At 38.8% G+C, this 12389-nt stretch overlaps 1 pseudogene; it reads right to left on the bottom strand.

Moving 5' to 3' along the window:
• Positions 1-1276: 1276 nt before the first annotated feature.
• On the bottom strand, positions 1277-11730 carry LOC116550649 (annotated as a pseudogene).
• Between the last annotated feature and the right edge of the window lie 659 nt (positions 11731-12389).

Here is a 12389-nt window from a genome sequence, read left to right as displayed (position 1 = left end):
ACTAATATAGTAATATGTACTTAAGATTTCTCCTATGTCTTTTCGTGGCTTACAGCTTTCCATTTATTTTAGCTCTCAATAATATTCCACTATCTAGATGTAACAGTTTATTTATTAATAGATAGAAGGAGATTGTGATTGCTTCCAACTTTTGGCAATCATAAATAAAGCTGTAAATATTTCTGTGCTGGTTTTTGTGTGTACACAGCTGTTTCACTTATTTGGGTAAATGCGAAGGAACATGATTGCTGGATCACATGTTACGAGTATGTTTCGTTTTGTAAAAAACTGCCAAACTGTCTCTCAACTGTTATCACTTTGCATTTCCACCAGCAATAAATAAGCATTTTGGTTGCTCCATATTCTCATCGGGATTGGCATAGTCTGTGATTTGGATTTTCATCCATCATTGTAACCAAAGCGTAGAGTATGCATATATGTTTTTAATTGGTCAATTATTTCTTTTTCTTTATGATCCTAGTTATTTACCACCTTTTATACTTATAAACAGATAAGTAATACTAAGTATTTAGAATATTTTTTTTTTTTGGCAGAAAAAACCTGAAATTTTTCTTCCACACTCTAGTTTATCTGGTCAACCACCGAACAGCATTTTCATATTTTACATTTATTTATACATTCCAGGATAACACCATCAATGTCAGAACAGCTTGATTTCTATGGGATGTCAAAATTAATGTTTTCAATGTTTTTTATTCTACCTGGAGTTTTTCCTTGTGGTTTGTAAAATCCAGGACATATTGAAGCCTTTTACTTTCAATGACCTGGGTCTTTAAATGGTCCCGCACAGCAAAAGGAAGACTAGGGTATCTACATAGCCAGGCTCAGCCAGCTTTTGGTCCACCAGTGTCAGTATCAAAGATGCTGTCACTTTTTCCTAATGCAGATTTAAATTTGGACCTCTTGTTTGTCATCTGAAAAGTGATGGATGCATTCCTACATGCATTGCAATTTCTTTAGATACTTTTTGTGATATTTTATAACATTTACTATAGTTTTCTTTATATTCAAGGCTGTGTTGAAGACATCAGTCATATCAGATGATTTCTAGGAAGTGACTTACAGCTTCACGGGATTTTGCATCTTCTTCTTCTTTTTTTTTTTTCCTGCTTCCTCCTCACCAAGTAAACACATACTTTTTTATTTTTTTAAGGAAAGAAAAGTCTTAAAAATATATGGCACTAGAGTGTAAAACTATAGAGCTACATCCAATGTCAATTCCCTGCAGCTTGCAGCCTGTGGTGCACCGCGTCCCTCAGATGTAGAGCTGATAGGATGCCAGGGTGTCCATGAATGGCCGCACCAGGTTGTCCGTGGAGAAGTAAAAGATGAGCCCGAACGTGATAAAGTTGGGGAGGGCGGGCAGCGTCTTCTTGAACACAGCAAGCAGCAGGAAGGTCAGACACAAGCCAATGAAGATGGCAACGAAGCAGGCCAGCATGGTGTTCCAGTCCCCGCTGCCCATGGCCTGCCTTGCCCACTGGCACGCCGTAGAAAATGAAGTGACCGAGGCCGAGCTTCATGCCCCTTTCTTCCTCTTCCTCCAGCTCCTCCCCTGGGTAGCCAGTCAGGGGAGTCTCCAAGACTTCAGGGTATGAAGGCTCCCCAAAACTGTCATAGGAGCCTACTTCCATTTCCTGGTTGTGGGGGAGCTGGAGGGCACCCTGAGAGAAGGGCTCCAGCTTCGCCATGCCCACCGTCCACACCATGGTGGATAAGTACATCAGGGCAGGGAATATGGACTCGTTTCTCTCCGAGGCAGTTTCTGCAAGCATTCTCAGAGGCCCTTTGGGACACAGCACGGCCATGAGATCGTACACAGAGATGGCGCCCAGGATGACCCCCGCGGATCCCCCTGGGAGGTACTTGATGACCACCAAGGCCATAAGGGCGCGATCACGACGAGGTGGGCCTGCCGCAGCACCAGGCGCCTGCCAGTGGATGCCCACCATGCCCACCGCCCCGAACTTCCCGACGGTCAGCAAGAGGGGGGTCCACGGCCGAGCCGCAGGTCGTGAGCACTTCCCCAGGGTAGATTCAGGTGAAGAGAGACAGCAGCATAGGGAGGACAGGATCCGCCAGCCACGGATGAGCTTGCAGCAGCGGTCCTTGCAGAGCACCACCAGGGAGACGGTCCCAGCCGTGCTGGCGCTGATCAGGGCGAGCGCTTTGAGCCCGGAGTCGAGGGGGCGCTGGCCCCCCGAGGGCGTGTCCTCAGTGAGCGGCGGGTGTATGAGCCGAGCGTTCTTCTCCGCGCGGAAACGCAAGGACTGGATGGCAGCCACCATGACCACGCGCAGTGAGGGCACGAACGGCGGGATCGCGCGCTTTGCCCCCGTTGGAGGATCAGCTGCACCTCCTGGGAACGCCGCTCCCCGCAGGGTCAGGGTCGCCCTCACCGGGCCCCTGGTCGTCCTGGCCTCTGCGCTGCGCAGCGTTCTCTCCGTTCCCCGGGCCCTGCAGGCTCTGCCGGCCCGAACGGGGCGAGGGGCTCCAGGGCGGCCCCAGGGACGGCCGCGGGTCACACACGCTCCCTGTCGGAAGCCGTGAGTGTGGGCAGAGCCCTGCCTCGGGGAGCACCAGACCCGTGACGGCGGAAAGCTTTGGATCCGGACACCCGGGCCCTCCCGCGCAGCAGGCTAAACGGACGGCGGCCCTGGCTTCCAAAGAGGGCGGCGCTGGGTCTCAGCACATCGCTTCCTGTGGTCACGCAACTCCCTCAGTCTGTGCATCCGTAAAATTAGGGGTGGACACCTGCTTCTGTCTGAGGTTCCCCCGGCTCCAAAAGCTTGCTTCTGGCTGTCTCCCCACAGCTGCAAATGCCTGCTCCACCGCGCGCTGCGGGCGGAGTTCGCGCCCCTGGTGCGGCGCGCAGCTGGACCCCACACCGGCCCAGGCCCCTTCCTGCGTCCACCCAGGGGATTCTGCATTTTCTTAGTGCCAGGCTTAGAATCTTTCCATAAAAAAAAATTTTCTATTGTGATACCAGCATGACAGTTCCATGTATTGGAAAGGACATAGATTTTACAGTCAAATTCATCTCGGTTCAATTCCACGTTGGGTACTTACTGGCTAAGTGATCTTTTAAGTTACTTAAATTTTAAAATTCTGATTTTCCTTACCTAGAAAATACGTTGTTAATATTTAATTGGTGTATAAGTGTAAACAATTAACCCAATATAAACAAATACTTAACATTTTGAAGCATTCAACAAGCGATAGCTACATTTTATTAAACGATTTATAAATTTAAAATGATTAACTTTAGATTGTTAGAGTTTAGTGGTAATGACTGAATAGGCATATTGGTAAAGTCCTTGCTTTTTTTTAGTGTGCTTATGTTTAAACAAAGTTATACAAATTACCAGGAAACATAATGTAATTCAAAAAAAAGGTGAAACTGAATCATTAAATATAAGTGCAATTAAAAATAAAAGTAACTATAAATCAGATATATCAACTGACACATTTAGTAGGTCACAGCAATCACAAAATGGGTGAATTCTGGTATTAGAAAGAAATGAGGAAGAAAATAAACATGTATACAATCAAAATGGAAATACAATACTAAAGACAGTAAAAAAAATCCTGCAGAAATATTAAAATAATGTTAAGGTAACACTAGCAACTTTTAAATAATCATAAGAAAAAGCAATTTTAGTATTCTTAAGATGGAAGTTAAAAAGTAGAGTGTAGCAGTAAATAAATGATTAAACGCATGAATCTGGGTTTTTTGTTTTTTTCTTTTTTAAACAGCACACATTGGATTAAATTGTACATAATCTATTGAATTGGTTTCTTTTCTTTTCTTTTTTTTCCCCCAGAGGCAGGGTCTTACACTGTGGCTCAGGCTGGAGTGCAGTGGTGCCTCAGCCTCCTGAGGAGCTGGGGCTGCAGGCATGCTCCACCTCACCTGGCCAATTTTTTTTGTTTTGTTTTTAGTAGAGACGAGATCTCCTTATGTCTCCCAGGTGAGTCTCCAACTCTTGGTCTCAGGTCATCCTCTGGTCTTGGCCTCTATAGTGCTGTGATTACAAGTGCTGGCCACGTTGTCAGGCCTATGTCTCAGTTTCTTTATACATAAAATGGAAATAATAATATCTATTGCACAGATGCATAAAATATATCTAACTATCTTAGCATAGTATCTAACATTTTAATCATGCAAAATCATTTAATGGTAGTATTCTTATTTCTAGTTTCTGAGACTGAACTAATGTAGCCTACCTTACATTAGCATAACAATGATTAATACTGTTCTTGATACCATGTGCTTCTAAAACAGCTGAAAATACTAGAATTGAAGGGTGTGAAGATTTCAGGAAATTGGGTTTTTAAATAAGTTTCATGCAAGGTGAAACCCTAGTTTGAAAAATCGGCAGAATGCCTTTAGGCTAATTTGATTTTCTAGCATTCATTCCCAAGACTAAATAAAGGCAGACAAATCATCACAAAAGTAACATGCCTCATAGCCATAGACCACGCCCCAGTCAATCATATGCAGTAACCAGTAACCACTCATTCCCTTCGTTAGATGGTAAGCAGAAGACAATGGGCATTTTGGGTGATAACGAGAGGAAAGCTTGAAAAATACAGGAGCCCGGCTGGGTGCTGTGGCTCACATCTGTAATCCCAGCGCTTTGGGAGCCTGAGGCAGGAGGACCACTTGCGGCCAGGAGTTTGAGACCAGCCTGCAGCCTGGCCAACATGTCTCTACTAAAATATCCAAAAAATAGCTGTATGTGGTGGCTCATGCCTTTGTAATCCCAGCTGTCCTGGAGGCTGAGGCATGAGAATCACTTGAGCCTGGGAGGTGGAAGCTGCAGAGAGGTGAGATAGTGCCACTGCTTGCTATCCTGGGTGACAGAGTGAGACCTTGTTTCAAAACAAAAACAAAAACAACAAATACACATACACCTATGTGTGTGTGTGTGTGTGTGTGTGTGTGTGTATACATACACACACACATATATATAAATATGTGTTTATCTATATTTACAGGTATACATATAGGAGCCAGTTGATAGAAGGCCTTGGTCTTGATAAATGTATGTAGAAAGATTTCATTTCCTAACCAGATGTATGTTGCATCTGGAAGTAGTTACCTCTCTCCAAGAGAGGTTCATGTTTAAAATGCCATCATGTAACATTAGGAAAGAAACTTTTTTCAATGTGAATTTAGTGATACAAACTGATTACAGTATTCTTTCAGAATAAGCTCATCATTTTAGACACCCTTATAAGACCCTAATGTATTGAACTTTCTTTGGTTTCACGTTTATTTGAATCACCACACACAAAAAGTTTAAAAACTGAATAGCAATATCCACAAAGCTTTTAGAGTTTATCGATCTGAGAAATTTCAAACAGTACTGTCATTTCAGGCCACACTACTACTGTATCAGAATTTTTAATTCTTTAAAAAAAAATGGATCTGCAAATGGAAAATTACAAACAACAAATTTAAGGCTTTAGGTTCAATCAGGATATTTAAATAACAAGAATATTCAAGAATTAAATCTTTCTTACATCACATATGCAACAGCAGAAATAAAAAAGTTTTCACCTTGAAAATGTAGAACACATTATTGTGAGACTACAGTTATATTTGAAAAGTTGTCAGATATTCATCAGTTTCTCAAAATTTGGAACACTTAGATATTTGTATAATCATAATTTTAATTTCCAGGCAGATGCTTAATGGGTGATTATTTCTAAAAGATGATGACCTCAACAGCCAAGGAATAGGTTCATGGGATAGAAAGGCTGGCAAACAGCACACATCTGTTGGTTATATATTCTGGAGACATTACATTTGTTCTTAGTCTTCATCTGTCAGACTCAAATTTATTGCAAGTAGGATTCTAGCAGAAGGCAGGTGCTGTTTTTGTATCCGTATGTAATATTTTATGTCTTTGGGGAATAAAATAATATAATATGGCATCTCACTGAAATGTATGTGGTGTATGTTCCTGAGAGCCTTATAGTTCCTTGTACCTGTTGCATGAGGTACCTTAGGGAATTTCAGGGAACATACTTGAATACTTGCTTTTATTTTTATTTTTAAAAAAGCTTTGGTAACCCATTTGGTTTTGACCATCTTTTTGGCTAAACTAAATTATTTTCTTACCTATGTAGCAGATTTTGAAGACTACATTTTAAGCAGATCTTTAGTTTAAATGAATCGCTGCTCTGTACACAGCACATGGCACTGCTATTATTCATAAACTCTTTGAGGGCAGAGGTCTAGGCCTAGCATTTAGTACTGTTTATGGCAGTTAGTCATTTACATAATGATTAAATAGCTTTATGGACCAAATCAATGGAGTTTGCAAATTCATTGTTAATTGTTACTACATCATCTATATTCAGAACACATTAAAATATACAGTGTCTACATAACATGGGTAAATGCTTGGAAGTGCAACTTGTTTTCTGTACTTTAACTGATTTTTATTGAGAGTTATAGCAGAATGTTTTTAAATTCCAAAAATTCATTAGCAATTCCTCTTCATGTTTGTGATTTGAATTGTCACTTTGGCAAAGGTTACAAGGAGCTCTGTTATAGTATTTCTGCTATATTTTATAAAAAAATAGAAAACAACTTCCTTGTTAGTCCCTTTATTGCAAGTGTGCTACAATTAACCTATAATGTACAATTGTCCTTAACTGGTAGTTCTTTAATTTATAAAATTCTTCATTTTCTAATGAGTAGAACTCTTTCTAGAATTTTATCCTTTACCCATCCACAATTATAAATGATCATACATTTTATAGAATTATATTTTGTTTACATTCTGACCTAAAAAAACTGAAATCTGTTTTTCACTGCCATTAGCAAACACAGAGATATTTTTAAAAGAAATTAGACAAGTTCATCCTTTTCAATACTACTTTTACCTATTTTGTATTAATTTTTCGTTATTCTTTCTTCAATTAATCTTACTGCATCAATCATATTCTATGTAGTCTACATTTATAGTAAAATATCAGAAATAATCTCAAATTCAGGGTAGTTTGATCAATTAAGTTTGTTAACATTTTCTAGGTTTACATTTTTAAATCTTGGCTAACAAACCAGAATGCTGAACTTTTTACATGCTGCTTACTTGACAACAAATAAATATGTGGAAAAGTTCTTATACATGGAAGAGTGCTTAAATCTGATTATGTCATGAGTCTCTGTGAGCTTTAAAATTTCCATAGTTCTCTCATTTGTGTCATTTCCTTGCCATATTCTAAATAGAAAATTTTAATATAACCAAATAAAATATTTAGTTATGGGGAAAGCATTTTAGCCATTGAAGGACCGTAAGGCTGTGTGCTAACAAAAAAGCAAGAGACAAACAGAAAATCTTATAAATCACTGGAGCAAAAACATGATTTTCATAGTCCATTCTGGGTTAAAAGACTGGATAAGAGATTTTCAAGCTAGCATACTGCTCTAGACTGAACGTTTCTGTTTCTCCCAAAGTTTATGTGTTAATACTCTCATCCCCAATATAACGATAGGGGCCTTTAGGAGATGATTAGGCCTTGGGTGTAACCCTCGAAAACGGGATTAGTGGCCTTATAAAAAGAAACACAAGAGAGCTTGTTTTCTCCCTCTCTGCTTTCTGCCATGTGAGAAGGCAACCATCTGCAAAGCAGGAAACAAGTCCTCACCAGACACCTCCAGATCTTCTGGGACCTTGGTCTTAGAATTCCCAGCCTCCAGAACTGTGAGAAATAAATGTTTGCTGTTTAAGCGTCAGCGTATTTTTTACAGCAGCAAAAATTGACTAAGACAGTTATCATCTAAAGAATCCCCCTTCCATTTTTTATCTCTCTACCTGAGTTTAAAGAGACCCGTGTCCGTGATTAAGGCATCTGACTGAAAGAGAATTTCAATGCAAGAGCAATAGACTGACATTTGTTTTTACTTGGTTCTATTCCTAATAAACAGAGTGACTGAACTTTACTTTTTTTTTTTTTCTTCAAGAATGATGTTAGCAAGTGCCAGATGGAACAAGGAAAGACATTGCCTACAACAGAGTTTTTTAAAAGGCAGAAAAGAAAAGTGATCACGTGTGTTCCAATTCTGCTCCATCCAAGATGTGAGAATACTGTCAGATAAGCGTGGGTTGTGTGAAGCTTGAGGGCTTGGGCTCCTTCTCACTTTTAAGGACTCAAAACGTATGATCTCAGAGCCACCCCCTGTGTCAGCTTCAGGTATGAGGTAACCACCTTGTTGATAACAGCAGGAGACTCTGAGGCTGAGTAGTGCCTCTTTTCACTTCTCACGTCATAGACAAAAAATTGTAGCTATTTTGGCAAATAAAAAAAGTAAGTGTGCAATGGTGGTATGAAATGGCCCTGTGCCTGCAACAGACCACGTGAACTGGGAAAGATAAGTCACAGCCAGATTCCAGGGCCTTGTAGCACCAGCAACAGCTGGCATCTAGGAAAGCCAGCCGGCTTAAATTGTCAAGAACATAACCAGGTCAAAATTACAGGATGAATAAAGTTCCTCTACTTCCTACTTCCGTCTTCCATTTAGAGGATACAAGCTGAGGGCAGAGTGAGGATATATAAAAAAGAGACTGAGCATCTGAATATTTATTTTCTATATCACACTAAACAATGCCTTTAGAAGTTTTTCAGTTATAAGACTGAGCCACATTTAAAACAGAAGATTAAAAGTTTTATTTTGTTTTTACCTTCTCTAGTAAATCATGGCAAAACTTCTGAAGATGATCAAATCAGCTACATATAATTAAAACAATAGTTTTCTGAATCTCTGAATTGTTTGAAGTTTATGCCAGTGCTGTGCATTAAAATGCATGTTTCTATTGAAAAACACAATCTTGCAATTTAGTCATATTTGTCACAAATGCTATCTGCATATAAAGTCTCAGATGCTCCTTTTCAGAAGACAGGTTTTCTTGATGGAGCTAGGCCCTAGACTTTTAACCAGTTCTCATCCTAAGCAAGCATTAAATATAGGTTTCTTATCTACAAGGTTTTCATAGAAGTCATATTGCTTGTCTATTTACACGCACAACTTCTCTCAGTGCTGATTTTTTTAGATGCAACTGCCCACTTACACTCACTGAGAACTCAGAGGTTGAGAGTAAATCCTTCTCTAGACGAGTACTGTAACTAAATTTTCAGCTATATACCAACTAGCTTCACAACGATATTGCTTTTCTGAACACTACGCAGGGACCTATCTTCCCCTGTGTAACACACGCACACACACACACACACACACACACACACGTACACACACACGTGCACAGTCTATTCCTAAATTTGTATAAATTATTATAAAACATAATTATATTTTAGAAGTAAACCATCTAAACATTAGAAGAAAAATATTATGTAATTTGAAAAATACTATAAAGATTAATTTAGAAAAAAATTGGATTTACACTAAACCATTATGAAACCAATTTTATTAATTGAAATGTGTGCTTTTCTGTATATAGATTTTTTTCACGTTTTTTATAAAGGAAAAATTAAGGGTTAGCTCGAAAATCCATTTGAAATGCGGTTTTAATAGCTTTCTTGTTTTCTGCTGTGACATATCACATGCTCACCATGGGCGTTTCCTAACTCAGCCTTGGAATCACGCAATTTTTTAAAGATTATGATTCTTATTAGGAAAAATATTGCCTAGATGGTCTTTTCAGTGGTCTGAGCTACAAGATATGCATATTTTGAGAGAAAATATATTATTAGTTTTTAGTAATACTTATAATTCAAATTAAGGGCCAGATAGATGTTATTAAACTCATCCATCTTACAATTATATTCTCCCTTTTCTAGTTTTCAGTAACAGTGACACAATTATTCATTCAGTTTATCCCACAGCACGCGTGCGCACACACACACACACACACACACACACACACACACACACACACAGAGTAGACTTAAAATAAAACGAACATCACCACCAGAAAAAAACTACAGAGAACAGTTTAATATTTTTTGAAGTTTTTTCTTTTTAGGGCAAATCTACAGTCAGATCCCTGTGTTTTAAAATCATTGCATAACTATGCCACTAACTTGATATGCAATTTGATTCATTTCACTTTGATTTTAATATTTATGAACAGCTTTTTTAAAATACAATTTTTGTGTGTTTAAGGTTCCAAGTCAAATTGACATACCTAGTATATGCAGAGAATTCCAACCTCTATATTTTTCCTTTCTTGTTTCTCCACATGTACCATACTACTCCCCAACAACTGCAGGTAACTTTTTATTTTGATGGGATTTGTCCCATCTATTTCTGAAAAATATATATTTGGGGACCATTTCAATTTACAAAATATTTAGGAACTGCCTACCCTCACCCGGAGAACTCCATTCACGGTGCGTCAGTGACCCTGAGGTTAGCACAATGCTCTCAATCCCCGGTCATGCAGTGCACACAGTCATGCCCAGGTCCTCAGCTTCACTCGTGTTTGATGACCTTGGTGCTTTTTAAGATATGATCCAGTCCTTCTGTAGACTATCACTCAATATATACTTTCCTGATGTTTCCCTCTGCATAGCCTCAGGTTAGCCATTTTGGGCAAAAAGAGCATAGAATTTGATGCTGTATTCTCACTGTATCAGGTAGCAAAGAATATGAATTTAATTGCAAAGAGATTGTCAAGTTTCTGCAACATAAAATACCTTAGTTTATTTGTTATTTGTCTTTATCGTTACTAATAATTTGTGGGAAGATAGCTTGTGATTATGGAAATATTTCATTGTATGATTTTTTAAAATGTCATTGAATATGTTTCATGGAATTCATTTATTTAAATGATTTTATTGAAGATTTTGAAATAATTATTTCTGTGGTGGTTACCAGATAGAGGCTATGTAATTCCATTATTCTTTCTGCATATAGCTTTGACATTCTGCTGTAAAGATGGGCTTTTCCTACCCCTTTCTTTCTTATTTGCTATTTGTTTCATCTGTATGAACACATGCAATTCTACTGTATTCATTAAGTTCTAATACATCTCTGTTCATTTACCAATTTTAACCATGCAGCAAGATGAAGTTTGGTAAGTTTGTTATACATTCTGATGACCTACTTCTTCCGACGTGGCTGGGAGCCCCGTCGCACTGACTTCTATATTGTTTTGACATGTTCCATTGCCCTTTCAGCCCTTCTTTAATTTCTGGTACAATAAGATGTTCTAGGGTCATCTAACACTTTTGCCACCTCAACCTGGATCAGTCATTTCTTCCAGAAGCCCTTGTTCTTTTTAACAGATGGTGAAATTTGGATTCCAAGACATGGGTATTTAGTAATCAAGTTGCCCTCATTGATGCCAGTGTGTTCAACATTGATGTATCAGTAGAGAGAGCTAGAAAATCTGTATGTGTATATGGGAATGTGTGTGGATACATACACACATGTTGTGTATGAAATATATATGTATATATACATTTGCGTCTATATTTATTTCTACAAGTATTTTTACACATTTATAACCAGAGGTCACAACAAGGTGTACAATTTCTAGTCAGTTCACGAGGTTCATGCCAGCCTTTCCTTTTCCATATTCTCTGTCATTGAGAAATGTGGCTTTCATTATTCTCAATATATTTACTTATTTGCTCTGCTACTTGTAGGTAGTTGATGTCCCACTTCACCAGAGTACCACTGGTTTCTCCGAAATCTAACCGTACCAATTGACACCCTGTTATCTTGGCCATAATCATAATATTCACTATATTAATTCTCTTTGGATGGGCCTGGCCCACATTTACTATCCCATTTATCCTATCTGGTGGCTTTTGGCAAAATAATATTGAAATGGAGGAAAAAATAATAATGAAGAAAACATTGTTTTAAAGGTCAAGAAGAAAGGAAGAGGAAGAAAGTAACATCCACATTTTAAAATATAGGCAATTAAGTAGAGGGTTCCATCTTTTTAAAGATGAAGATTAGCAATTATTTAGACTCTTATTGATGCCAGAGATCATTTTAATAGAAAGATCAATGCCATAAACCTTAACAAAAGAAGCTAATGCCTCAGAAAAAGGGAATCTAGTTTTGTAGACTATCCAGAAACTTGTTTTGACTGTGTAAGGATCTCCTGGGACATGTATTAGTTAGGGTTCTTCAGAAAAACATAAATGAAGAAGGATAAGATTTATTATAAGGAATTGGTGTAGATGATCATGGAGCCTCAGAAGTTCCACAATCTGCTATCTACAAACTGGAGACCCAGGAAAGCCAATGGCATAATCCTGACCCCTGATTGCTGGAGAGCTGATGCTGTAGGTCTTAGCCCGAGCCTGAAGTCCTCATAACTAGAGTTGCAGAGCATGCACGACCCACGTCGAGGCCAAAACAGACAGGTGAGAGTGAA

Source organism: Sapajus apella, unplaced genomic scaffold (assembly GCF_009761245.1).
Source record: "Sapajus apella isolate SASKATOON/1434 unplaced genomic scaffold, GSC_monkey_1.0 scaffold8, whole genome shotgun sequence".
In the NCBI taxonomy this organism is placed as follows: domain Eukaryota; kingdom Metazoa; phylum Chordata; class Mammalia; order Primates; family Cebidae; genus Sapajus; species Sapajus apella.
This window is presented reverse-complemented; position numbering and strand designations above follow the sequence as displayed.